Here is a 26,021-nt window from a genome sequence, read left to right on the forward strand (position 1 = left end):
GTGGGGGTTTGGGGGGGTAGGAAAAGAATAAATGAAACAAGATGGGATCTGGAGGGAGACAAACCATAAAAGACTCATAATCTCACAAAACAAACTGAGGTTTGTGGGGGGGAGGGGGGAGGGAAATGGTGGTGGGGTTATGGACATTGGGGAGGGTATGTGCTATGGCGAGTGCTGTGAAGTGTGTAAACCTGGCGATTGACAGACCTGTACCCCTGGGGCTAATAATACATTATATGTTTATAAAAAATTAAAAAACTCTAATGTGTAATATATATTATATATATTATATAATATATATATTATATAATTATACATTATCTAATTATAATATAATATACATTATATAATTATACATTATCTATCATATTTTTTGTAAGATACACATGTTATATACTTCGCATGCATAATAGTTTTAAAATGAAAAAAAAAAGAATTTTAACTTTAATGCCTTCAGTATCAATAGATTATGTCCTTGACCAAAAATATTATATTTGGCTTTATACACACACATACCTATATAGTCTTTCTTATTAGAGCCTCTAATTACCTCAATCTCTATAGAATTAGGAGATATATATTTTCAGACATCGAAAGATCACTTTTTTTTCTTAATGTGCCAAACTCAAGGTCCTGTCCTGTCCTTATCATTGAATTTACAACCCTCAGTATTAACTTTTATTCTTCATCCCAAACTTGCAAACAATCTCTCTGCCTTTTGTAATACTCCATTGTCCTAAACTTGTTACCTTTTCTATTAATTCTTTTCTATTCCTTTCTCATATCATTTTTTCCCTTAAAATGAAAATCATTATACCTTATACCAAACTTGCTTATTTTCAAGACCACACTATTTGTTTCAGCATTCATTTTTCTATTGTGAAAATATGAAAAACAGGATGCCAACAAATTTGAAAATGTATGTTTAATGGACCAATTCATGGAGCATCAGTAAGATAAATGGCTGACCTTGCAGAAGAAATGGCTGAAATCCCGTAAGAGACAAAGTGGGCAAGAAGACACTAGAACACTTTCCCACTAGTTTCTGGATATCCATATTGTCAACTTCTATTAGACATTGTACTAAAATCTTAGGTAGTGGAAAAATTTTTTTGAAAGAAATTAATATACCGAAGGCATACAGATCAGAAAGAAAAAGTGAAATTGCTTTCATTTGCAGGGGATATGATCCTGCCTGTAGAAAATCCTAAGGGAAAAAAAAAATGACCAGAATAAAATGAGGTCACAAATTCAGAGGATACAAGTTTAATATTTGAAATCTATTTATCTCTATATACTAGCTGCAATCTGAAATAAAATTAGAAAATTACAAAACATTGTTAAGAAAATTTAAGATCCAAATAAATGGAGAGACATTTCATATTCATTGATTGGAAGGCTCAAAATTGTCATAATGGCAATTACCACTAAATTGATCTATAAATTCAAAACCCTCTCTATCAAAATCTCAGCAGGCTAATTTGTAGAAATTGAAAAGTTTAGGAATAAGAATACCTAAGACACTTTGGGCAGAAAAAAAAAATATTTGGAGGATTATAGTATTTGATTTCAATTTACTTTAAAGTAATGAAGACAGGGGCACTTGGGTGGCTCAGTGGGCTAAAGCCTCTGCCTTCTGCTCAGATCATGATCTCAGGATCCTGGGATCGAGCCCCACATCGGGTTCTCTGTTCTGCAGGGAGCCTGCTTCACCCACTCTCTCTCTCTGCCTACCTCTCTGCCTACTTGTGGTGTGTGTAAAACAAACAAACAAATAAATAAAATCTTAAAAAAAAAAAGTAATGAAGACAGTGTATAATCAGAGCATTGATCAGCATATAGATCAATGGACAGAATTGGGAATTCATAAAAAGATCCTTCCTTTAAGGTCATTTATTTTCAACATTATTACACTATTACATTATTATATATATAATGGGTATTCTTTTTTAAGTGGTAATGCATCAGTTGGATATATACTTGAAAGAAAAGAAAAGAAAAAAGAGAGAGAAGAAAGAGGAGGAAAAGACCCCTATGCCCACCGTACACAACACTTAACTCAAAAAGGATCACAAACCCAGAAATTCTACTTCCAAGAATGCATCCAAGAAAAATTTTTCATAGTCCATGAAGACATATATGCAAATGTTCACAGCAATATTAGTTACTTATAAGAGCCCAAACCGAAAACAATCTAAAAACCTCTAAGTGATGATCTGGGGGGAGTGGGAAAAGGTGCAGAATATGCATAAAATGCAATAATACTCAATAACTGAAAGAAATATTGATAAATGCTACAACATAGATGAACTTCAAAAATATTATTCCAAGTGAAAGAGCTGAGAATATCCAAAAGAACATAGATTATAGGTTTCTTTTTGTATGAAATGCTTAGAAAAAGTGAATTTATAGAAACAGATTCCAAGGAGTAACTTTCCAAGGCTGAGAATGGAAGCCATTAACTATAAACAGAAATGAGGCTACGTTCAGGATGAAGGAAATATAAAAAGTGACCAACCACTTAGATTTGCCTCAGATCAAAGTGTTTCCTAGGATGTGGTATTTCTAGAGTTAATTTACTATAATCATGAAATTATACACGTTTAGCAATTGACGTTATGATACATAAATTAATAAATGGCACAATAAACCTGTTAAGATAACAGAATGATTAAAATACTAGATAAACTTTAAACATAGTATCTTGATTATTAAAGTAAATATGCCAATTTGTAGTTTTCCAATATTCATTTTAAGTCTTAGAAAGAGAAAAAAGTTTCTCAATTTGCTCAAATAACAAAGAATTAATTTTGTATTGTATTCATTTTCAAGTTTAGAAAGCTGTGTATTAAAATTTTTTGAAAAGGCAAATTTACTGTTTAGGTTATATAAAAATAAAAATAAACACATCAATCCAATGACAAAGATATTATTGTTGAGGCACCTGGGTGGCTCAGTGGGTTAAAGCCCAGGGTCCTGAGATCGAGCCCCACATCGGGCTCTCTGCTCAGCAGGAAGCCTGATTCCCTCTCCCTCTCTCTGCCTGCCTCTTTGCCCACTTGTGATCTCTGTCAGAGAAATAAATAAATTAAAAAAAAAATATATATATATATATGATGTTATTGTTTGTAGGCATGTTGACTATATGATAAACTCCATGAACAATTATCCTATTAACCCATTTTCCTAAGTGGAAGTATACTCGTATTAAAAAAGTTTTTGACATTTTTAACTTCCTTTTTTCTACATAAATATGCAAAATGTAGAATTGGCCTTAGTGAGCCATTTCCTTAAGCTTTTAATATTTAATTAAATGTATTTTCTTCCTTAATATAAAAGCAAACCACGGTATTTTTTTTTTTTTAGATTTTATCTGTTTATTTGACATAGAGAGATCACAAGTAGACAGAGAGGCAGGCAGAGAGAGGGAGAAGCAGGCTCCCTGCTGAGCAGAGAGCCGGATGTGGGGCTCGATCCCAGGACCCTGTGATCATGACCTAAGCTGAAGGCAGAGGCTTAACCCATCAAGCCACCCAGATGCCCCCACACCATGGCATTTTTAAATAATTATATTTTACTCCTTAACGAGGAATGGTTAGAATATACACTAACCACTTATATAGTTCATTTCACATTACTCTATAAATATCTAATAGATTATATGCCCTATAGCCAGAAGCATCGCATGGTTTTAGGCTACCAGAAGAAAAGCATGATCACAAACGTGCATCTCCACCAGAACTCTATGATAACCACTGAGAACAGCAGAGCTTAATCAGTGCCGGGTTTCAAGGACACCCTTTTTTCCCATCAGTCTCTAATACCACAATAGTAAACTCCCACCCTGTAAGAAGTGCAAGGGAAATTAGAGAGAAAGGGGTCAAACTATGTATTGGTTCACCCCCACTACCTTCAGAATGCCATGGGGTAGCTGGGTTAGGAGTTAATTGGACACTTAGGTCATCATGGCCAGAGTCCCCAACAACGAAAGAGGGAGCCAGGATAGCTAAGATGAAGCTGTACTAGATCCTGTTGTAGGACTTCAAGAAGACCACAGTAGCATCCTGTCTAGCAGCCTTTGCAGAAGTGACTTTTGCAAAGCATCTCCAGACAAAACAACTAACCATAGAACATTGGCCACTCACAAGTTGAAGCAGTTCGTCTCCAGATGCCAGCCCAAAAGACCATCAACATGTGAACAATAACCCAGTAAGGAGACAGGTGCATGATAAAAGTCCTGACTGGCACACCTTAGTAGCCAATCCACAGGTGGGCCACACTCAGGATGCTCCAGAGAGTCCTGCAAAAGAGCTTATAAAAACCCCTAGATTTGAACACGGAACTGGCTACTCTTTCAGGTCCCCTCCCTCTCCAGCAGCAACTTCCCTTTGCTGCCCACCGCTCTTCATCTGCTCTCCCTCTTCATTCTTTCAAGTGGTGTGCCCAAGAACAGTGGGCACTAAGGGGACAGAAATCCTGTAATCGTGAGAGAAATACCTGGATCGGTTAGAGAGCAATCCTAGTCGATTCTGAAAATACTTCCAGAGGACTGACAAATTGGCAAATCTATTTGTGAATCTCTGCAGGAGTCTCCCATGACAGTTTACTTAGGTTTAGTTTAGAAAGAGCTGAGAGAGTCATTAACATGAAAAGAGACAAAAAATGCTTCCTTCGTCAAGATTTCTTTTGGCTAGAAAAATGGTAGAGAGAAGAGAGTCTGTAACATTACATGGTTACCAAAAACCTACAATATAAATTGATTAACCAAGAAGACACTCCTTAAAATTATGACAAGTTTATTTCCTTTCGCTCTCTCCCCCCCCCCACCCCCATCTCTTCAGCAAGTTTAAATCAAAAAGAGAAGGAGAGGGAAGGTAGGGGAGAGAGAGAGAGAAAGAGAAAGGAAAAACACAAGAGTGAGAGAGAGGAGGGTGGGGAGGACAGGGAATGGAGAGGAAAAAACTAATTGCAGAAGGGAAGATGCTACAAGTTTTGATATTTGAGTATCATGGGCAAATTTTTTAACCGCTGAAGTTTTCAAATACTAGAACATAAGATGTTAGCAGTGTTTAAGAAAAAAAAAATTGTGTAAGAGAAAAGAGAAATTGCTTAAGTAGCCACAGGAGGAATCAAAAGAGATACCTCAATTGCTATTGACATTATGATTTTTTTCTCTTCCAATTCATTTATCTTCTAAGATCAATAAATTCTTTCCCCCAAATAGGTACTTACTTGAAGTAGTTAAAAACTCTTTCCAACTTATCTTTCTCTCATCTTAGTGTTCACCGTTCCCTATTTCTCTTGCTATGTCTCTCTCCCTTCCCTCCCTGAAATTTTATCAGCTCTACATATTTAGATCAACATGCATGTGAAATTTTTACTCAACACGATATTCTGACCAAAGACTCATTTTGTGGGCTATCATAACTCATCGGAAGAAAAATTCTCTGAGAAGATGAGTGAATGTGTGTTTATCCTATGTCATACATCAAGGGCCATGGGAAAGCACAGGATAGGGTCAGGATGAGGTCTTCTCCAGAGTTCTAGAAAGCTCACTGAAATCTGCAGAACCCTATAGAACTGGTAGTCAGGAAACACAGTTATTTTACATTTCTTGCCTGTTAGTCAGCTATGCCTTTTTTTTTCCCCTCTTAACATTAATTTATAATTATTATGTCTCAGTTCTTTTTGACATTCAATAGTTTCTTTCTTTAACCAGATAAATATTCATAGCAGCACACCTAAAAACTGTTGTTCTTCTCATGATATACATGTCACAAAAAGCTGAGAGGTTCTTTTTTAAAAAAATTTTTATGTGGTGATACAACATGGAGGCTTAAGTGGGTAGAAGAAGAATAAATGAAACAAGATGGGATTGGGAGGGAGACAAACCATAAGTGACTCTTATTCTCAGAAAACAAACTGAGGGTTGCCGGGGGGAGGGGGTTTGGGAGAAGGGGGTGGGATTATGGACATTGGGGAGGGTATGTGATTTGGTGAGTGCTGTGAAGTGTGTAAACCTGGTGATTCACAGACCTGTACCCCTGGGGATAAAAATATATGTTTATCAAAAATTAAAAATTTAAAAAAAATAAAATAAAATAAAACAAAACAAAAAAAAATTTTTTATTAAGTAGGACATTAGTTTATATTCTCTGAAATGGAATCATGCACCTATTAATTTAATTAAACTTCACATATTGAGATAAATCAGTGAGGTGAAATTTAATATTATGAAACATAGTATTCAAATGTCTAAAAATTTATGTGACTTCAAAACATACTCTCCTAAAATCAGCAATCAATTTAATAGTTCCTAAAGTACTTAAAAGTCTCTCATTTTAATAAGGATGATATGCTATACTGCTTTTAAAAACTAGTGGCAGTTTTATTCATTATTTTATTAGATGCATCAAAAGACATATATTCAATTCCACTGGAATTTTATAAGTCTCTTCACCACTAAAATGAATTCATGACAAAATATCTGTACTTTGTCAAAACAAAACAGATGAAACAGTCTAATTTATCAAATTACATGTATCATGATGTAATCTAGGTATTTCCATGGTATTCTGCTTGTGTCTGATGTGGATCTGAAGCCACACAAATAACTTAGAGATGAAATTATGCTGTAAATAACACACCTATGAATAACCAAGGGAAGAAAAGAAAACCTGAAGAGCAAAATAGAATTCAATTATTTTCTGTTCTTAAGAGTAGCCTGCCATCAGAGATATTACAAAGGAGACAAGGCTCTAAACTCAACAGAACACAAGTGACTGACAGAAATATCCATAAGGCAAAACAAACTTCTCCAGACAGATTTATGAAGTAGATAGGATGTCTATTTGTGTCCTCAGCTTTAATCTTCCGCACACACAACATGCTAGAACACAAATCCCACCGTTTTATTTCCAAGTTAACCAACAAACCACAGAAAACTCAGGGTTCACTTTTTTCAAAAAATGAGATAAAGAGAAAACAAAGCAAACAAACCAGAGAGTGATATGCATTTAGATAGTAAATAACCAGAGAGTTGTAAATGCAGCTGGAAAATGCAAGGAAAGTAAAGTTAAAAAGGGGCAACTTTTAGACAAAAAGATTTTCTTGAACTTGCTCTATGCAGGGGAACCTCAGGAATTGCTGGCTCCTGGATGGATTTCTTTGAGGTATGGAACCCTGCCAAAACCTCTCTTAGAAAAGAAATTAAGATTCTGGCTTTCAGAGTGCATCCATCTGGGTCGCATTCCTGGAGAGGTGTCCGCACATATTTTATTACCGTAGTTGCCAATGGTCCAGTTTTTTCTCCCAACTTTGCTACAATTCTATTCAGCAGCTTCATTTTGTTCTTCCATCCCAATCCAATCATTTTCCTCATCCAAACGTACTCAAAATGAAATGACTCCCCAGTTAATTTTTTCTGAAATAAATCTAGTTGTGCCTAAGTTGTGCTCTATCATACTTCCTCATGAAACTCATTGGTAGGGGGATTAAAGGGGCCTTGCTCAGAGGAAGGAAAGGCATGCAGTGGTCTTCACAAAGGGCAGAACCAGCGAGCTCTGAAGACACGAGAAACCCCAATCTCCAACCCAGACCTTCTCAATCAAGACCTTCACTTTAGTAAGTTCCTAAATGGTTCTAACATGTAGTAAACACTGAGAAGTCCAGGAAAAAAAAAAAAATACACAGATGTGAAGTTAAATGGACCTTCCAGAAAGCTACTAAAGCAATATGCATACACAGTAATGTAAAAATTTTCTTTATGTGAATACAGAGAGAAACATATTAACATGAAAGATGATTATTGATGTGGGGCTGGAAGATTCTCATATTTATGTCAAAGTGAAAATAGAAAAATATTTATTGAGATAACTAAGTATATTTTAACTAATAAATGCAATACTATTGAACAAACAAGTATAGATATTTCTTATCTAATCAAATAAGTGGTTAGCCACACAGCATTATGTATGTATGTGAATATACCCAAGTATATAGGATATGTATGTATAGAAAGTTAACTGTATAGATACTTTAGTAACTATTTAAAAACACATTGCAGATATCTTGTCACTTTACCCATAAATACTTGAGTGTCTTAAGAGTGATAACATTCTTGGGGTGCCTGGGTGGCTCAGTGGGTTAAAGCCTCTGCCTTCAGCTCAGGTCATGATCCTAGAGTCCTGGGATTGAGCCCACATCAGGCTCTCTGCTTAGCAGGAAGCCTGCTTCCTCCTCTCTCTCTCTCTCTCTCTCTCTGCCTGCCTCTCTGCCTACTTGTGATCTGTCAAATAAATAAATAAAATCTTTAAAAAAAAAAAAGAATGATGGCATTCTTTATATAACAATAGTATAATCAACAAAATAAAAAATTTGGTATTGATACAACGTGATTATCTAATCCACAGTCCATATAAAATTTTTCACATATTGTTGCAAAAATGTGTATTATAACTCTTTTCTCCAATCTAAAATCCCATCCAGGATTATGCATTAAATGTAGTTGTCATGTTTCTTTAGTCTGTGTTATCTGGAATGCCTTCTTAACATTTTGAAGGTAACAACCTTAACATTTTTTAAAAGTGCAAACTAATCATTTTATTAAATGTCCCCCAAGTTGGACATGAGTGATAGGTCTTCTTGTATAGACTGAGATTATGCATTCTGGCAGGAAAACAGAGAATTAATGTTGCATCCTTCTCAGCACATTTGATCAGGAGATATGTAGAACTCCTAAATTAATCCTAAAATGTTTCTCCTAAAATGGATGGTCCCCCCATCTACCCACCATAAAGCTACTGTTTTTCTCTTTGTAATTAATATGTATTTGGTGGCAGATACTTTACAAATGTATATACAACCTCTTCATCATTAAGTGTTCACCACAGTTAAAGCATCAAGATTATTTTTCCTTGACCTAATTATTGTTCTGACAGTTGCCACTTGACAAGTTTTATATATTTGGTAAGATGTGGCTTTGTTCCAGGATGAAGTATGATTGCCTTTTATTTCCATACTGCTTATTTTTGCCAGGTGGGAAGAATACTAGTGAACTGTTTGTGCCATCAGAACCATCATCATTATTATAGATCAACACGTGAGATCAACGTTTGGTTTGTGAAGGCTGATTCTTACTTTTCAACCTCTCTACCAACTAATTATTCTGTAACTTTGGATAAGTAACTTACTCTCTAAGCTTTGGCTTCTTCATCTCAAGTTGGAAATTATGTTAACTTAGCAGAGTTTATATAATAAATTAGTGTATGTAAAATATTTAGCATTAAAACTGGGAAAATAAAAAGACAACCTGGGAAGTTTTTTGCTTAACATAAAAAGTAATGTTCTTTGTATTTAAAGAGTTCTTACAAGTCAGTTAGAAAAAAAAAACTTAAGGGAAAAAGGACAAATTATACAAACTGAAACTTTACAGTAAAAGAAATATGCATGGCTGACCAACACATGGACCAAGCTCACAAATTTACCCACACGTAAAGTAAAATTCCTCACCATAACAAAGTATGTTTCGCCATCAGAGTGGCAAAGTTTTAAAGTTTCATAATGCACACTGTCAGCAAGGATATGAGGAAAACGGTGCTCTCAAAATCTGTTTGTTGGGGTCAGTTTACCAAAAGCTATTAAATTGCAAGTTTGAATAGTCTTAATTCACTGCTTTTAGGGGTTTGTCTGGGAGAGAAATCTGCATATATCAGATTAAAAACTCAGATCCTCACTACATAATGTTTATTTTAACCAGAGATCCAAACTATATATTTATCCCTCAATGGGAGAATATTTGGATAAATGATGGCACATGCATTTGATGGATTACAATATAGCCATGAAAAAGGAGGAACTAGGGATCACGGGTCCTATCACACACTGCACGGCTAATCAGTACACAGATACTGAACGGCAATACTATGTGTCATAATTGCAAATGTTTCCATAAATATCCCCACAGGGGTGAGCCCAATGAACAATATGATGCTAGACACTCAGAAAGAAGGAGCTCTAAGGCACACTGAGTACAAAGTAAGTGACCAAATATATGTGTATGTATTTATATTAAATTGTAACAGATTATACACACACACACACACACACACACACAAAGAGAAAGGTCTGAAAGGATATATGGCAATCTGATGTCTCTACAGACCACTAAGGAGACAGGATTGGGTTCGGGGCCAGGGAGGGCAACAAAAGTAAACCTAACCTTCTCCATAATGTTTCATTTTGTGGGAAAAAAAAGACTTTTTTCCCCTTACTGATTTTGCCATTCAAAATTAATTTTCCAAAATTTAAACTCAGAAAAAAATGAAAAGACCTTTAAGTTATATCATAATGTGCATGCCCAAATGCTCTGCATCTAATCTCAGCAGTAGAGAGACAAAAAAGAAGGAGCAAAGTGACAGCTCTGAACAGATAAACATGGATATAGACTGAGCAGTGCCTGGAAGACACAGGAAACCACTGAAACAGGGGATGGGATAGAGGTGCTGCTGTAAGACAGAGGCTTCTGTGAGGTTATAGATGTATTAAGTAACCTTACTGTACTCATTTCACAATATATACAGGTCTCAAATCATTGTGTTATACACCTTAAACTTACACAACGGTTTATATCAACTATACTTCTGTAAAGCTGGGAGAAAAAATATTCATTTAGCATTAGCATAATACCTCCCAGCAAAAAAGCATAATGAATGATATTAACATATCAGAGAAGATTCACCAGAGGCTCTTCACATGGGAATGTAATCTAGAAAACCAGATTCTATTGGATAATTAGAGCCCTATATTCACCTCAAATAAGTCTGTGTCTGTATGAGCAAAGACTATGAATTGTGACCGTTCTCATAGCAAAACCAAATACATTTTATAGAAATCACGTACACATGGAAAGCTCCCAACACTACTTTGTGACATCAGCACATAACAGCTTTATGACATTAGTCAACTTACCTATCCTCCTTAGGTGTGAGCTGTCTCTTGTAAAGGATGCATGTAAAGTGATTAGCGTGCATTTGCCTGGTTGTACCTGCACCAGAAATACTATTGCTACTATTATCTGTAATGCATGTAAAGATTCTTTTCATAGGACACATGGGTGGCTCAGTCAGTTAAGTGTCTGACTCTTGGTTTCTGCTCAGGTCATGATCTCAGAATCGTGAGATCAGGCCCAATGTCAGGCTTCAAACTCAGCATAGAGTCTGCTTGAGATGTATCCTCCTACCCCTGTTTGCACACACAGACGGACTCTAATAAATAAAATCTTTTTAAAAATTCTTTTATAAATGCAGTCTCCTTAACAACAAAATTTAAGAAAAGATGCTTTGTTTGTTTCATTCTCGAGTGTGGTTTTTCTCTCTTCTGGAGGTTGGCACTTTTTTCCATTAAAATATGCATGATTTCATAGTCAGACATGAACAGTGTTTTAGGCCTATGATTTGCTGCCAGCTTCTACTTTTTGGTAACATGTTTGTTTCATTTTTTTTTCAGATTGTTTTCAAAGATGACATTTTCCTTAGCCTACAAAGCTACCAACATTTTTGTAAATATCTAGAATCACTTCTGATGTCTGTACTTAACTCAAACTGCATGTTGTTATCAATACTGGTATTAAGCCTACAAATGACAGCTTCATATTGATATAAAGCCTGCTATCAATCAGTAAAAGACTTTTCCATATCTGCAGCGATTTTGAGACATAAACAAGTCTTTTAATAGCTGTTTCTTTTTTTCTTTTTAAAGATTTTATTTATTTGACAGAGAGAGAGAGAGATCACATGTAGGTGGGGAGGGGGTTGGGGAAGCTGGCTCCCCGCCAAGCAGAGAGCCCGATGTGGGGCTCGATCCCAGGACCCTGAGACCAGACCCGGGCAGAAGGTAGAGGCTACTGAGCCACCCAGGTGCCCCTTAATAGCTGTTTCTTTCATGTAGCACAGACAAGGTTATTGCTGATATAGAATTGAAAACTGATGAAGCATATGCAAAGTTTAAAATTATTGGACATATTTCCAACCATTTCCTGGATACAGAGTCTATATCTAACTAAGAAAATTACATACTGCCATTTTAAAACTAAGTAGCCACTATTCAAAGCAACTTGAAATACATACATACATACATACATACATAAATCAGGTCATTTAAAAGCAAAGATTTATGTTCCTTCAGGAGAGTAAATACTTTGTTTTACATTCTTATTGTGCACACACACACAAAAAAAAACCTGACAATTTTCTACTTGAAATTTATGGAATGCCAAACCATTAGATAAACCCAACATCTGATAATTTATTAGTATTATCATTACTTGGTGTTTTCTATGAATTGTTATTACTACTCAGCTTGGTCTCAGCACAAGCAATAATATGAAAGATATCCAAGTATGTAATGATAATTTGTTGCTGAACTTGAAATGTCATGTCCTCTTCATCAAACTTATTCTGGGATGTCTATTCATGAGTTCATTTTGATCAGGTATGTATAGATAAGAGAACAGAAGATGTCTGCCTAAGCATAGTTTGCCATAAATCTCTCTGATACAGTCATCATGTACACACACACACAACATGTACATGTTATTTTCTAAAATGGTACCTGTTTTTCTTGCTTAGTATCAGTTATTAAAAATTATTGCATTTTCTTTTCTGCTCTCTTATGCAAAAACTGTAAACCTCATTAAGATGTAAATTCTAAGATGTAAAAATCATGTCTACTGTATTCCCCAATGTTTCTACCACCTAGCCTGGCATCCTGGAATTTCCTAAAATAGAATCAAAATTTCTGCAAAAAATACTGTAGACTAATTCTTGTATACCATGCAGAAGTAGCTTCAGTGCCTTAGCTCATAGGTCTAATCTCTTACATTACTTAGGTCATACAGGGCTGTTTTTAAATAGCCATGAATTCTGAGTGCAAGAAAAAAAAAAGAAGTGCCTGAGACGTACGTACATGGTGTTGCATTTTCATTGTCACAACTGCTGCCAGTCCTGTTACTGGACAAAAAGGATATAACTTAAAATAAAACATCTGACATAATTATAAGGTCTAGCATATCCGTAACTGAATCAGCCATGACTTCTCAGCTACACCTCCACTATTTTAAACCTTGACAGTATTAAAGTCAGTTAAAATCATTTCAGTGATTCATAAAAGCATTCCCTTGTTCATTTAATCATTCATTCATTCTTTCTGGGCTGAATCAATGTTGAAAGAAGAGCTTCCTAATCAGCATGCATTATTCCCCACATCAATATCTAGTCTGTTATTACATTTTCTTGTTCTCCTGAATGCTGGTACCAGCAACTATCTGCCCATAAATGTGTGAATTACTTTTAATCCATCTCCCTTCCATTTGTTTCAAATGTCCTTGTACTCCACTGGTGTCCTTCATTCTGTCTATCTATCGATCTATCGTCTATGTTTCATGCCTTCGATCCTTTTCGTTACTTTTGATTAGGGGAAGAAATGATGATTCATCATTGCTTGAACTAGGACTGCCCTAGCCACCTGCTTCTGGTAGCTGCCATTCCACCATGCATTCCACAGAGCAAGAGTCGCCCAACTCTGTGGTTTGCCTGCTCCTTCAAGAAGCTGAGTTGCCTGAGGTCACAGTGCCACCCTGCAGGTTTGTGCTAATACACTTAGAGCAGTAAATCAAAGGCTTACATTCAGACTGTATTTTAGCATATTTTTAAAAAGGAGGTAGATGATTAATAAGTTGTTCGCTATACTTCAAAATATTGTCAAAATATATCTTAGAATATCTACCATTGGTACTCAATATTCCATGTCCTGTGTATAGGCATCTAAGTATTGATAGAATAAAGATTTAAAAAGGAACTATTATTGCAAAAATTCAGTTTGAATAAGAAGAACATGATCTATTATAATTTTTAAAGGAAAATTATCATTAACAGAGAGGAGAGAGCTGGTACCTCAAAAAAAGAAGGAGCAATGGGGGTGCCTGGGTGGCTCAGTGGGTTAAAGCTTCTACCTTTGGCTCAGGTCATGATCCCAGGGTCTTGGGATCAAGCCCCTCATCAGGCTCTCTGCTCCGCGGGGAGTCTGCTTCCTCCTCTCTCTCTGTCTGCCTCTCTGTCTACTCTCTGTCAAATAAATAATTTTTTTTTAAAGGAGCAATGAATTCAAGTTTTTAACAGGAAAGGATGGGAATGTTATAATTTAGGTTAAAGTAACAGGCATCAATATAAACTCATGACCCTTTAACAATTCATTGTCTGTCTCTAGAGAGGGCTGGAAGCTCCTTGAACTGCCTTTCCTGCCACCAGTGCTCACTCAACTCATCCCAGGCTCCCTCAGCATCCAAATCCAGGCCTTAATACCATCTCCAAGCTTTAATCACCAAAGTTAACAAATGTCAGTGGTATGCAGAAACATTAGAACATGTCATTAAAAATTACATGTATGTTGCTTTTTAAAATTAAATAAAAACTTTAGACATGGGCTCATTTATAAGCTAGGGCAAAAACCAAAGACAACCATTAAGTATGAAGAAATCAATAAAAAAAGAAAATACCAGGCGCCTGGGTGGCTCAGTGGGTTAAGCCGCTGCCTTCGGCTCAGGTCATGATCTCAGGGTCCTGGGATCGAGTCCCTGCTGAGCAGAGAGCCCGTTTCCTCCTCTCTCTCTCTCTGCCTGCCTCTCTGCCTACTTGTGATCTCTCTCTGTCAAATAAATAAATAAAATCTTTAAAAAAAAAAAAAGAAAATACCATCAAAATCAAAGGTTTGATAAAATTCAAGTCAAAAAATACTCATCTTTTAGAAAATTAAATGATCATACAAATTCCTCACTGAATTTCCCAAAGATTTTGTTAATTACGATTTTATAGAATTGAGATTCATTTTTGCCTAGTTCAATAACCAAAAAATATGAGTCAAATGATGGAGGGCATCTACATAAATGCTACATCTTATGTGCTGTGCTTTTTCTCCCAGGTAATAAAATCTTAGCTGTAAACACTTTTTTTTTCTTTTTCTTTGTATCTATATAAGGTGAAGGTTGTTAGCTAAACTTATTGTGATAACCATTCACCATATATATAAGTCACTATGCTGTACATCTTATACTTACTTATACTTTATAATGTATTTGGGTTACAAATACAAATAAAAATGTGAGGTAGAAGATACATTAAAGTAGATTAAAAAAAGGTTCCAAAGCAAAAGGCCATCAATCCTTGTGGTACATGATGATTATCAATACCTTTCTTAGTACCAAATGGTTATAAAAACCCTCCAAATGAAAAGTGTGAGTAGCGTTCTACAAATTGAATATAACTTCTATAATAACTTATACTCAAAAAAAAAAAAAAGCAAATAGCTATACAAAATATTCACCACTACCATGACCATCACCTCCAGGGCTAATGTCACTGGACATTTCTGGAGGTCATATGTTCTCAAAACTCATACTGTCCAGCACTCTGACTTCCAGAACACATTGCTCATTTCATAGTCAATAATCAACTTATTAAATTCAAATTAGTTATAATAAATTCCAACCAAAGCACACGAGGTGATGTTATTCACAAGGAGAAAGAATACTTGGCATAATTCTGGTGAGAGATAAGCTGAAGGACCAAACTATAAATCACAGATGTTACTGTACATTCTTGGAATCCAGTAAACTATAGAATGAAGAAGGATGCATGTGCTCATCATATATGTTTATAATGCATTTTTTTAAGAAACAGGAAATGGCAAAGAAAGGCATACCAGTGGTCTAGGTTTCCATGATGTGACTCAAAAGGAATCAAGATTGAGAATTAACATTGGGCCAATGAACACACTCCTTACAAATGAATTCCTTCTACAGCAAAAAAATTACCTTTATGTGTTATCTACAATCAGGGACAGATCTTTACCATCTTCAAAATAGGGAGGAAAACTGTGTTATTTTCGTCATTGTATTTTAAAGGTTTTATTTGTTTTATGTGCATGAGAGGGAGAAGGAAAGAATCTCTGGCAGACCTTCTGAATGTGGAGCCCAATGTGGGGTCTGATCTTATGACTGTAAAATCACGACCTAAGCCAAAACCAAGAGTTGTATGCTTAACCAACCGAACCACCCAGGAGCCCCCAAAGTTGTTCTTTAAAACAAGGTATCTCATTTAAAATATAGCATTTCATTCTTTTTTAATTTTTTATTTTTTATAAACATATATTTTTATCCCCAGGGGTACATATAGCATTTCATTCTTTTTTAAAGAAGTTTCTTTTTTGTAAGTTTTTTCTACTGATTAAAATAGCAAAATATATTGCTAGACTATTAGACAAGTTAGAAAACTATTCTTCACATGTCTTATTTATGGCAATAACAATGGATTATTTTCACAATAGTTATGATTGTTATATTGTTCACATTTATGAGTTGAATAAGTCTATTTTGAGTGCTGTGAAGTGTGTAAACCTGGTGATTCACAGACTTGTACCACTGGGGATAAAAATACATGTTTATAAAAAAAAAAATTATATTAAAAAAAAAAGATTTATCAACACAACATGTTCATGTGAAGTCTTATATTTAGAATTTTGATGTGCCTATCATGTGAATTCATTGTTTTGTTTTTTATATAAAAGGTAAAGTACTCTTCAAGATTCTACTTAACCTAACTATGCTTAACCAAGTAAGAACTTTACATTTTAGCTTGACAAAAGAGACAAACGTTTTAATGTCAAGTCTAGAACCTTCATATGAGATCCTTGGGGAGCAAAATGAAATATCATATCTTCAGAACATATCTTTTTTTCTAGTATGAACAGAGGTATCTAAAGGCAATGACCATAGTGTAAATCCTGATGGCCCTCAACCACTTAACTGTGTGAATGCAAACAAGGTTGGGACCTTGGTAAGACACCAGGCATGACTGGAATCACACAGCAATCTGTTAAATGGCAATTTATAATTAATCAAAAAATAAAGTGGTTTATTTTCGCTTTTCACACATTTGAATGCAAGTGTAAATCTGTGCAGTTGCAAAGGCAGAAAATGTTAAGGTGCATGAGTAAAAGCATAATTTCTACCGCAAATATTATATACGACAGTGTCATATCCCTTAAGGGGACTGGGACAGGAAAACTTTCTATTGCTGTTTTCTCTAGCTGTTGCACTCTATTGCTGTTGTAACATTACAACAAATTTAGGGGCTTAATCAATGGAGATTTATTATCTCACAGTTCTGTAGGTCAAAAATCCAACATGGGTCTCATGGAGCAACATCAAGGTCTTGGCAGGGTTGTGCTCCTTGCTAGAGTTCCTAGAGAAGGATCCATTCCTGTTCATTTGGGTCATTAATAGAATCTAGTCTCTTCAAATTATAGGTCTGAGATCCCCCCTTTTCCTGCTAGTTATTAGCTAAGGATCTTTCCTGCTTTAAGAAACTATCCATATTTCTTGGTTTATGATTCCCTCCTCCATTTTCAAAGCTAGTAATGGCAGATAAAGTCTCTCATGCTTGAAATTTCTCCTCCTTTCCCTGTCTCATCTCTGGGACATATCTGTCAGGAAAGGTGCTCTCTCCCTCCAGGATTTGAGTGATTACAATGGGACCACCCATATTCCAGCATTAACTCCCCATCTCCAGGTCAGTACCCTTGATCCCATCGGCTGAGTCCCTTTTGTCATTCACAAGTTCTGGGGTTTAGAACATGGACATTTTGGTAGGCAAGGGCATTATTGTACTTCCCTCAACCAAAAAAAGTTTTGAGAGGATGTCTTAGAATTTATATATATGTAAAATTATATGTATAATATATATGGTATATGATATATATGTATAATTTTATAGTTTATAATATCTTATAATTTATATTTTATATAATTTATAGATATATTTATATATAATTTGGATATAGTTATATATAGTATAAAATAAACAGCAGTCATTTTTACAGAGCTAGCAAGTATAATATGTGTATCCTAGGTGGGTAGATTTTAAAGTCCTAAGAAATGGAATGAATAGGTGATGGAGACTAAGGAGGGTCCATGTGATGAGCACCGGGTGTTCTTTATAAGTGTTGAATCACTGAATTCTACCCCTTGAAGCTAATACTACACTGTAGGTTAACTGGAATTTAAATAAAAACTTGGGGGGAAAAATAAATATCAATGAATTTGGTGCAAGCAGTGATACCCATGGTGTTGACTACAGGACAAAAATATGCTATAAGTCAGTACTATTTTTGAGATTTCTGAGTGGGGCAAATTGCAAGAGGTGGCCTTAATAAAATCTTCTAAAGGCAATTGTATAAAAAGTGTGTAGTAATCACCTTCAGGAATACTCATGCTGGTCTTCAGGAAAGTCGGTTGAACATCGGTATATTACTCAGCTAAGAGTCATTTTTTTTCTTTTTTTATAAGTAATCTTTTCTTTTTAAGATTTTATTTATTTGACAGAGAGAGAGAGAGATCATAAGTAGGCAGAGAGGCAGGCAGAGAGAGAGGGGGAAGTAGGCTCCCTGCTGAGCAGAGAGCCCAGTGTGGGGCTCCATCCCAGGACCCTGGGATCGTGACCTGAGCTGAAGGCAGAGGCTTAATCCACTGAGCCACCGAGGCGCCCCACAGCTAAGAGTTATTTCTTATGAGCTCAGCCTCCTTTAGCATTTTCACCACATGCTTGTTGAGTCTTTCCTTGCAACACTTGGACGGACACCCAACCACTCTTTTACACAAGTTTCAAGGACAAGATCTTCCTCTCTCCACCAAGTCATAAATTTAGAGAGCATGAACGATGCCATATATGTATCTGTATCCCTCTTTCAGTTTCCCATTAGCAGCCTTACATGATGATCACCATGTGCTGTGCAACAAATATCTTTATTTTGCTTCATCCAGTACTGAGATACATATATCTATTCAAATTGGCCTATTGGGCATGGTGGAAGTTATTTAGAAATTTTTCCCAAAGAAATGAAGCTACCTGCCCTTGGCACACATGGATCACCCACACTGTTACCAGAGTTTGAAACTTGAGAACATGAGGTTCAATTACATGTATACATATGCCTGGTAAATATAATAACTATGTCCAAAACACTTATTTTTAAAACACCTTGGCATCTTGCTGAGAATAAGTGTGAAATCCAAGTAACATGTTAATAACCCTGCTTATGTATTTCCCCTGAAACTATTAAGAGCAGGGTATGAGTGTGAACAGATCTGATTGTTTAATCATGCTCTTACTGGGGAAACTTGGCTTGAAAGTCTAACATCCCTTGGAAAGACAGCTTTCACGTACACTATTTTGATTATATTTGTGGCCTTCTTTACTTCCTGGAATGGACATTAGATGTCCTGTTTCAAAAAATAAAATATTAAATTTCTTGTTTAAAGAGATAACAAGACTAAAAAGCCATGAAGATTATTCACACCTGCCAACCTGATAAATTGGACTAAAGGGAAAACAGATCCTAAGTATAAGAATCGATTGATGTTTTCTACTAAGACATTTGCCATAATTATAATGTCATTCTTGATAGATTGACTCTTTTAATTCTCATCTATAATCTACCTAGTATTTTCCCCAAAGAAAACAAAACTCTTCACTGAACTGTGCATTTTGTTTAGAAAATTATTTCTATCACAGATTTATTTAAACATCTACTTTACACATGTAAATATGTTAAAGAATACATTGTGACAATAATACTTTTATATTCACTAGTTTTTATGATATTTTAAAAATTTTATAATGTTCATTCATATTTGCCTACTATTATTTTATAAATCAAAGAGGATATTAATTATTGAAAGAAAATTTTCTTTCTTTCAATAATTCTTTCAATAAAAAGAAAGATTTTCTTTCAATAATTAATGTAAATCATCACATAATTAACATTCATGATGATAATTATTAAGAATCTTAGTACCATCAAAAAATTACATTTAATATCACCATCATATGTCATCAGTACTCATATTCATATAATCTTTACAATCACACACAGTTGAAAAAATAAAAAAACCAGTTTCACTTAACAGTGTTGTTGAAGCCATAAATATGATTTTCAAGGAGAATAAAGTAAGCCTGTTACTGGAAGGGAAAATAACTGGCAGCATTACAGTCAAAGATCAAAATTTTCTTTTTCATCAAGTCAGTCATACAACTGACTTGGTTCAAGTTGAAGAAAAAAATAATGATAAAGAAAACAAAATTCTGATCAATCAACTCAGAACATTATTTTCGAGCATTCAGGATTTTTTAATCAAGGTTATAGCTTCTGATAATGGATACAAACTGCAAGACAATGTGGAAAATTATTAGAGCAGGAGCTCTAATATCAAACCAATATGTTAATGTCCAGGCTCCCCGATGTGACCTTGGAAAAGATACAGATATCTTCCAGTTAAAGCTTAATCAGAACATGGTTTTATTTCATTTCTGAACTAGAAACCTACATCTAGTTACCAGAGACGCAACTAAAGAGCATTTATGCAGGTAACGGTATGAGGACAATTACATACTTAGAAAAGCTAAGGTCAGCTGGCTTTTATTTCCACCTCATCCTGTCTTTTCAAAGTGGAATAAATGTTAAAGATGGGCAGGAGAGGAACAGGAGAGTCACCACTATACACTACACACAAAATACAGAAGGAAGACATAGTGTACAGCGTATGAAGTGTAAAATTCAGAGTTTCAGGTAATAGACCATGGATGATGGTAAGTATAATTTTCTTTTTGCACAGTTCATTCTAGACAGTATTATGTTTTAGCTAACAAGCTAGGATAGTTGTTTATCATGATTTCATTCTCCAGGGATGGCCAGATATTTTTCAACAGATAGCCATCCTGGAGGCTGCTACGAATGCTTCTGCACCCTCTCCCTCCTTTATTGCTAGTTTGGTATTGGAACAATACATACTAGAAATGTGTTTTCATTGGTGAAAGTAAATCCTTGAATTAGTAGAGTCAGTGTTTGAATAAAAGGACACTCATCACTAAAACCACTACTATGTATTTTTACCCTGTAAAAACACTGATGTATTTTACAAAAACATCAGTCTGGGATAAATTAGAACTAAGAAAAACAGAATGGTCGCTCACTTAAAAATAGGCTAAAAAAACAACCTTCTGGAATACAGTCGCATTTGCCAGCAGGGACCTTTTCACTACAAAGAGCAGTCAGATCATCTTAAATGGTGGAGAAAACAAAACTTTCACTGTAGACAATGGGTCATATGAACTGCTTTGGACTTGCTTACTAATTATATGCGTGACAGAACTTCGTCTGAAACTTTCACTATAACCTTACAAGTAGGGTTGTTGGGGAGCCTCCCCCAGTTCAAGTAGTTGTTTGTGATTGAATTGGCTTAGATTGGTTGATATCATCTGAAAAACTTCAGTACAGAGCTTCAACAAGAGATCAAGATGGGAGAAATGGCTTTAAGTATCATTAGTGGGGGAAGGAAATTATTGAACCCTAATGTACAGTGAGATCAGACACATCTAGTGGTTGGACTTAGAACTTGCAAACCATTGGGGTGAGCACACAGCATCAAAATAACCTTAGCTCAACCATCTGAGACTAAATTACAAAAGATCATTTTATTAGATTGAATTATTACACGACCAAATCATTTTTTTTAATTTTTTATTTTTTATAAACATATGTTTTTATCCCCAGGGGTACAGGTCTGTGAATCGCCAGGTTTACACACTTCACATCATTTTTGTTTTTCTTCATAACCTTACTCTTTATATGCGGACTCTTCTTTTGTATGAGTCATCGTAACACAAATTACATAATATCATAATTATTGGTTTACTTTAAAATACTAAAAAAAAAAAGTCGGAGTAGCTGAGGGCAGAATTACATTTTGTGATGCACCAATTTAAGATTTTATTCATTTATTTGACAGAAAGAGAGAGAGAGAGAGCACGAGCGAGCACAATCAAGGAAAGCGGCAGAGGGAGAGGGAGAAGCAGGCTTCCTGCTGAGCCGGGAGCCTGATGTGGGTTCTATAGGATCATGACCTGAGCCAAGGCAGATGCTTAACTGAGCCACACAGGGGACCGACCCCCCATGTTACACCATTTATTCAGTCAGTATCTAATGTCTTGATTATTAAAAGCAATCACTAATTATATAACAAATTAAATAAATAAAACATAGGTATATTTGTGAATATGTATATAGATGAGCATGTGTATGTATGCAAATATATGCATATCTCTATATATCATACCAGTGTGTTGACTATGCCAATTTATATTTTTTTAAAGAAGTCAAGAGATTTCATTAAACTTACTCCCAAGCTTTCGGAAATAAAAACGACACAGAACATTGTGTTAGTTTATAATGTACAACTTGATGATTTGATACATGTACATATCATGAGGAAATTAACACAATAAAGTTAGTTGACACATCTATCACCTATCACACTATATTTTATGTGGTGATACATTTAAGATTTACTGTCTTTCAAGTCACATAATATTACTAACTATAATCACCATGCGGGACATTATATCCACAGTACTTACTCATCTTGTAACTCTAAGTTAGTATTCTTTGACCAACACCTCCCCCCTTCCCCCCAGCCCTCAGGCCCTGGCAACCACTATTCCAGCCTCTGTTTCTGAGTTGGCTTTCAGATTCTATATATAAGATCATACTGTATCTTTCTCTGATTTATTTCACTTAGAATGATGGTCTCAAGAACAATCCATTTTGTCACAAATGACAGAATTCCCTTTTTTATGACTGAATAATATTCCCTTATGTATCCATACCTAGTTGTCTTTATCCATATATCTCTCAATGGATACTTAGTCTCATCCATGCCTTGGCTATTTTGAAAAATGCTGCAATGACCACAGAGTGCAGATATCTCTTAGAGATTGTGATTTCGTTTCCTTCAGGTAATACCCAGAAGTGGGATTACTGGATGACATGACAGTTCTATTTCCTAGTTCTTTGAAGAACCTATACCATTTTCCACAGTGGCTAACCAATGCACATTTCCATCAAGAGTACACAGGGGTTCCCTTTTCTCCACATCCTTGCCAAAATATAAACATTGAAGTTAAAAGATACAATTGAAGAAACCACAAGAAAACACTTGAGATGTCTGATACTTCCTGGCAGCTTTCAGAGTCTTTCCCCATCTCACAGGAAGCACTTCATCTTCAGAACATGAACCACAAAGATAAGAATGAGATATGTTGATCTCAACAGAAGTAAGTGTCATTCTGAGAGGCATCTTTCATACCCTTATAGTCAGGTAGGCAAAACAAGAGTGCATGACCAGTTTTAGGAATGGAAACTAAGACTTCAAGCAGGAATCAGATATAATCTATCAGTCTTTTACTTTCTATATTTAAAAAAAAAAAAAAAGCTGACAACTACTCCTTGGTGTATAGATTGCTCCGTGGTATATTCTGTACCCTAACCCAGAAATACCTCAATCACTAGTTAGAATATTCTAGGCAGGTTTGGCCATGGGTTAGCACCATGCTTTCACTCTAGGCTTTAGAGATAAGCAGAGTTGTAAAAAATCAGATTCAGATGAGATTAACCTTGTATTTACACAGTGTGTGTGTGTGTGTGTGTGTGTGTAGACTGAGAGACAGAGAGAGGAAGGGAGGCAGACAGACAGACAGAGAAAAGCCATGATGGAAACCCATAGTAATCCAAAAGAATCGGGCTCCAAAGGAATCTCGCTTAGTAAGCCCAATATACTTCCTTAAAGCTGAAGAATCATGGTTTTAATCATAGTTTAGAAACAAAAAAATAGATCCCTGTTTTTCCTCAGACCTTCCATGGAAGCTGAAGAATCTACCCATTAATGTAGAAAAAAAAAAATCTATCTTGCCAAAGGTAATTCTTTTTAGAAAGCTAATTTTATATTAAAAGCAATGAATGTCCAACATAACAATGTTATTAAGCTTAGATGGGGCAAATAGTGATTTCTAAATTTAGTGCAGCAATAGATTCAGTAACAAAACGGCTTCCCAACTAATCTCTGAAGTTTATAAATGTTTTCCGTTTGTAATATCCCTGATGTTTTTGCCATTTTCAAACTGTGCAACAAAAGTGCAAATCACCTAGCCTCTTATGTTTCACTTTATCTTCGTACAATGTATCTTCATACAAATAGTTTCTTTCCCCCTATGTTTTATGTAAATTATTTCATAAAATATTTAAAACATTGTGCCCAACACAAAGTATGTGCTTAAGACTATTAGATAAAATTATTACTATTAGTAGCAGCATGCTATGCAATGTTATTGAAAGTTCTCATACATTTTACTATTTCCTAATAACATTTTAATGGTTAGGAGTTGTTTTTTTATGTTTTCATTCATTTCTGGATCCCAAATCTTCACAATTCTCTATCAGTGTCACATGGGCTTGATTGTTCATTTAATTAGCATATGTTTTAGCATTAATTGGTATAGTCTGTTCTTTATAGCCTCAGGAGTGTCTTTTTTACTCTTAGTTTTAAAAAAAAGTGGGTCAATCTAATTTTTTCCCTCTCGTGTAAGTTTTAATAGTTTGCATCCTACATCTCCCCCCCAAAAAAATTCATGACTAAAAAAAATGTAAAATAAATTATAAATTCCATTAGGTTAACAAAATCATTTCCAAAATAAAATAAGCATAGCAATAATATTTGCATTGTACATATTCTTTCCGTTCACTGAGAAAAGTTTTCAGTATTGTCCAAAGTATTTTTAAGTCCCTTCTTACTCTTACCACTTCAGATCCTTACAGTAAGGATCTGAATATTAAAGATCAAAATAATGAGCCTACCTTTACTATGTCATTCTAGAGAGGAAACCAAGTACTGACAAGCCAAAAACTCAATATTCATGGTTTTCAAATAAGAAAAAGCAGAAACATTTCCTATTAGCCATCACAAAACGACCTCCAAGATGACCTATTAATTCAGAAGTACAGTCTGAGATCCAAGATCTTAGTATAGCCTGCATTTTCCTGTTAAGGCCACTTATAAAAATGGCTAATATCCTGAAATAGTTAACACACCTTTCAGCTCCAGTCAATGAACAAACTTACCTATACAATCAGACTCACTCTTTGCACTTCAAATTCTGTGGAACAAAAGTTTGTAAATTCTCAGACTTTGAGCTCTGGACTCCTGTTATGCTTGGTGCCTAGCTGTGCCAAGCTGGTGCCTGCTTTTCACAGAAAGATGTCACACACAGCAGGAGAACTAGACAAAAAGGCTTTTAATAATCAGTAATGGCTCCAATTCAAAGACTTTAGGTGCTGCGAACACTAGAAACAATGATTGTTTCCACTGAGATTTCTGTTTATTCCCGCTTTTTAAAACATTGGTTAGAGGACAACTGAGCTATTAATGACCAATTTCCAGTGATGAGAAGGCTCAAAGCATTTAAAAGGAGCCTTGAGCTCCTAAACACTCTATTTGCAGCTCTGAGTGTGCATTATGGGAGCATAAGAGGTGATAGGCTTTCACATACCTTTAATTGCAAGACATACTATACATACAGATACAAACCCTTTCCTATTCCTCACAAATATGGAAGAATCTAAGCAGAAAGACAAGGAAAAAAACGAGTTTTTCTCCGTAAAATAGCTAGAAAGTCACTTTTTAATTTAATGCATTTTATGTTACAGATAACAAAACATTCTAACACTGCAGAAATTACAGAATGTACTGATACTACGAAACCTATTAAAATTTGTTCTTCAAAATATACTGCTGAAAGAAATGAAAAAGAAATCAGTATACCTATGTATATTTGGTATATATATGTGTGTGTGTGTGTGTGTATGTGTGTATATGTTATACACATGTATCTGTTTAAAAAAAATTTCATCAACATTTATAAAGCTAAAAAATGATCTTATTTTCCATGCTAAATTCTGTAATAATAATTGAAAAACTAAACTAAAGCCTTAAAAACTTTAGGTGTCAGGTAGGGAATAAAAGAAAACCAAGATCCAAGTACTGAAATGCATGTAAAATTTTGTTTTTTGAAAAGAGTAACAGA

General features: G+C 35.1%; 1 long non-coding RNA gene across 1 annotated transcript in view; it reads right to left on the reverse strand.

The window, feature by feature from the left end:
- Positions 1 to 25,144, reverse strand: part of LOC132028009 (uncharacterized) — a 134,183-nt gene extending 109,039 nt beyond the window's left edge. Inside the window, exon 1 of the long non-coding RNA XR_009407312.1 lies at positions 25,060 to 25,144. This is a non-coding gene — a long non-coding RNA (uncharacterized LOC132028009). The remainder of the gene's footprint in view (positions 1 to 25,059) is intronic.
- Positions 25,145 to 26,021: the final 877 nt, after the last annotated feature.

The sequence above is a fragment of the Mustela nigripes genome, chromosome 12 (genome assembly GCF_022355385.1).
Source record: "Mustela nigripes isolate SB6536 chromosome 12, MUSNIG.SB6536, whole genome shotgun sequence".
Classification (NCBI taxonomy): domain Eukaryota; kingdom Metazoa; phylum Chordata; class Mammalia; order Carnivora; family Mustelidae; genus Mustela; species Mustela nigripes.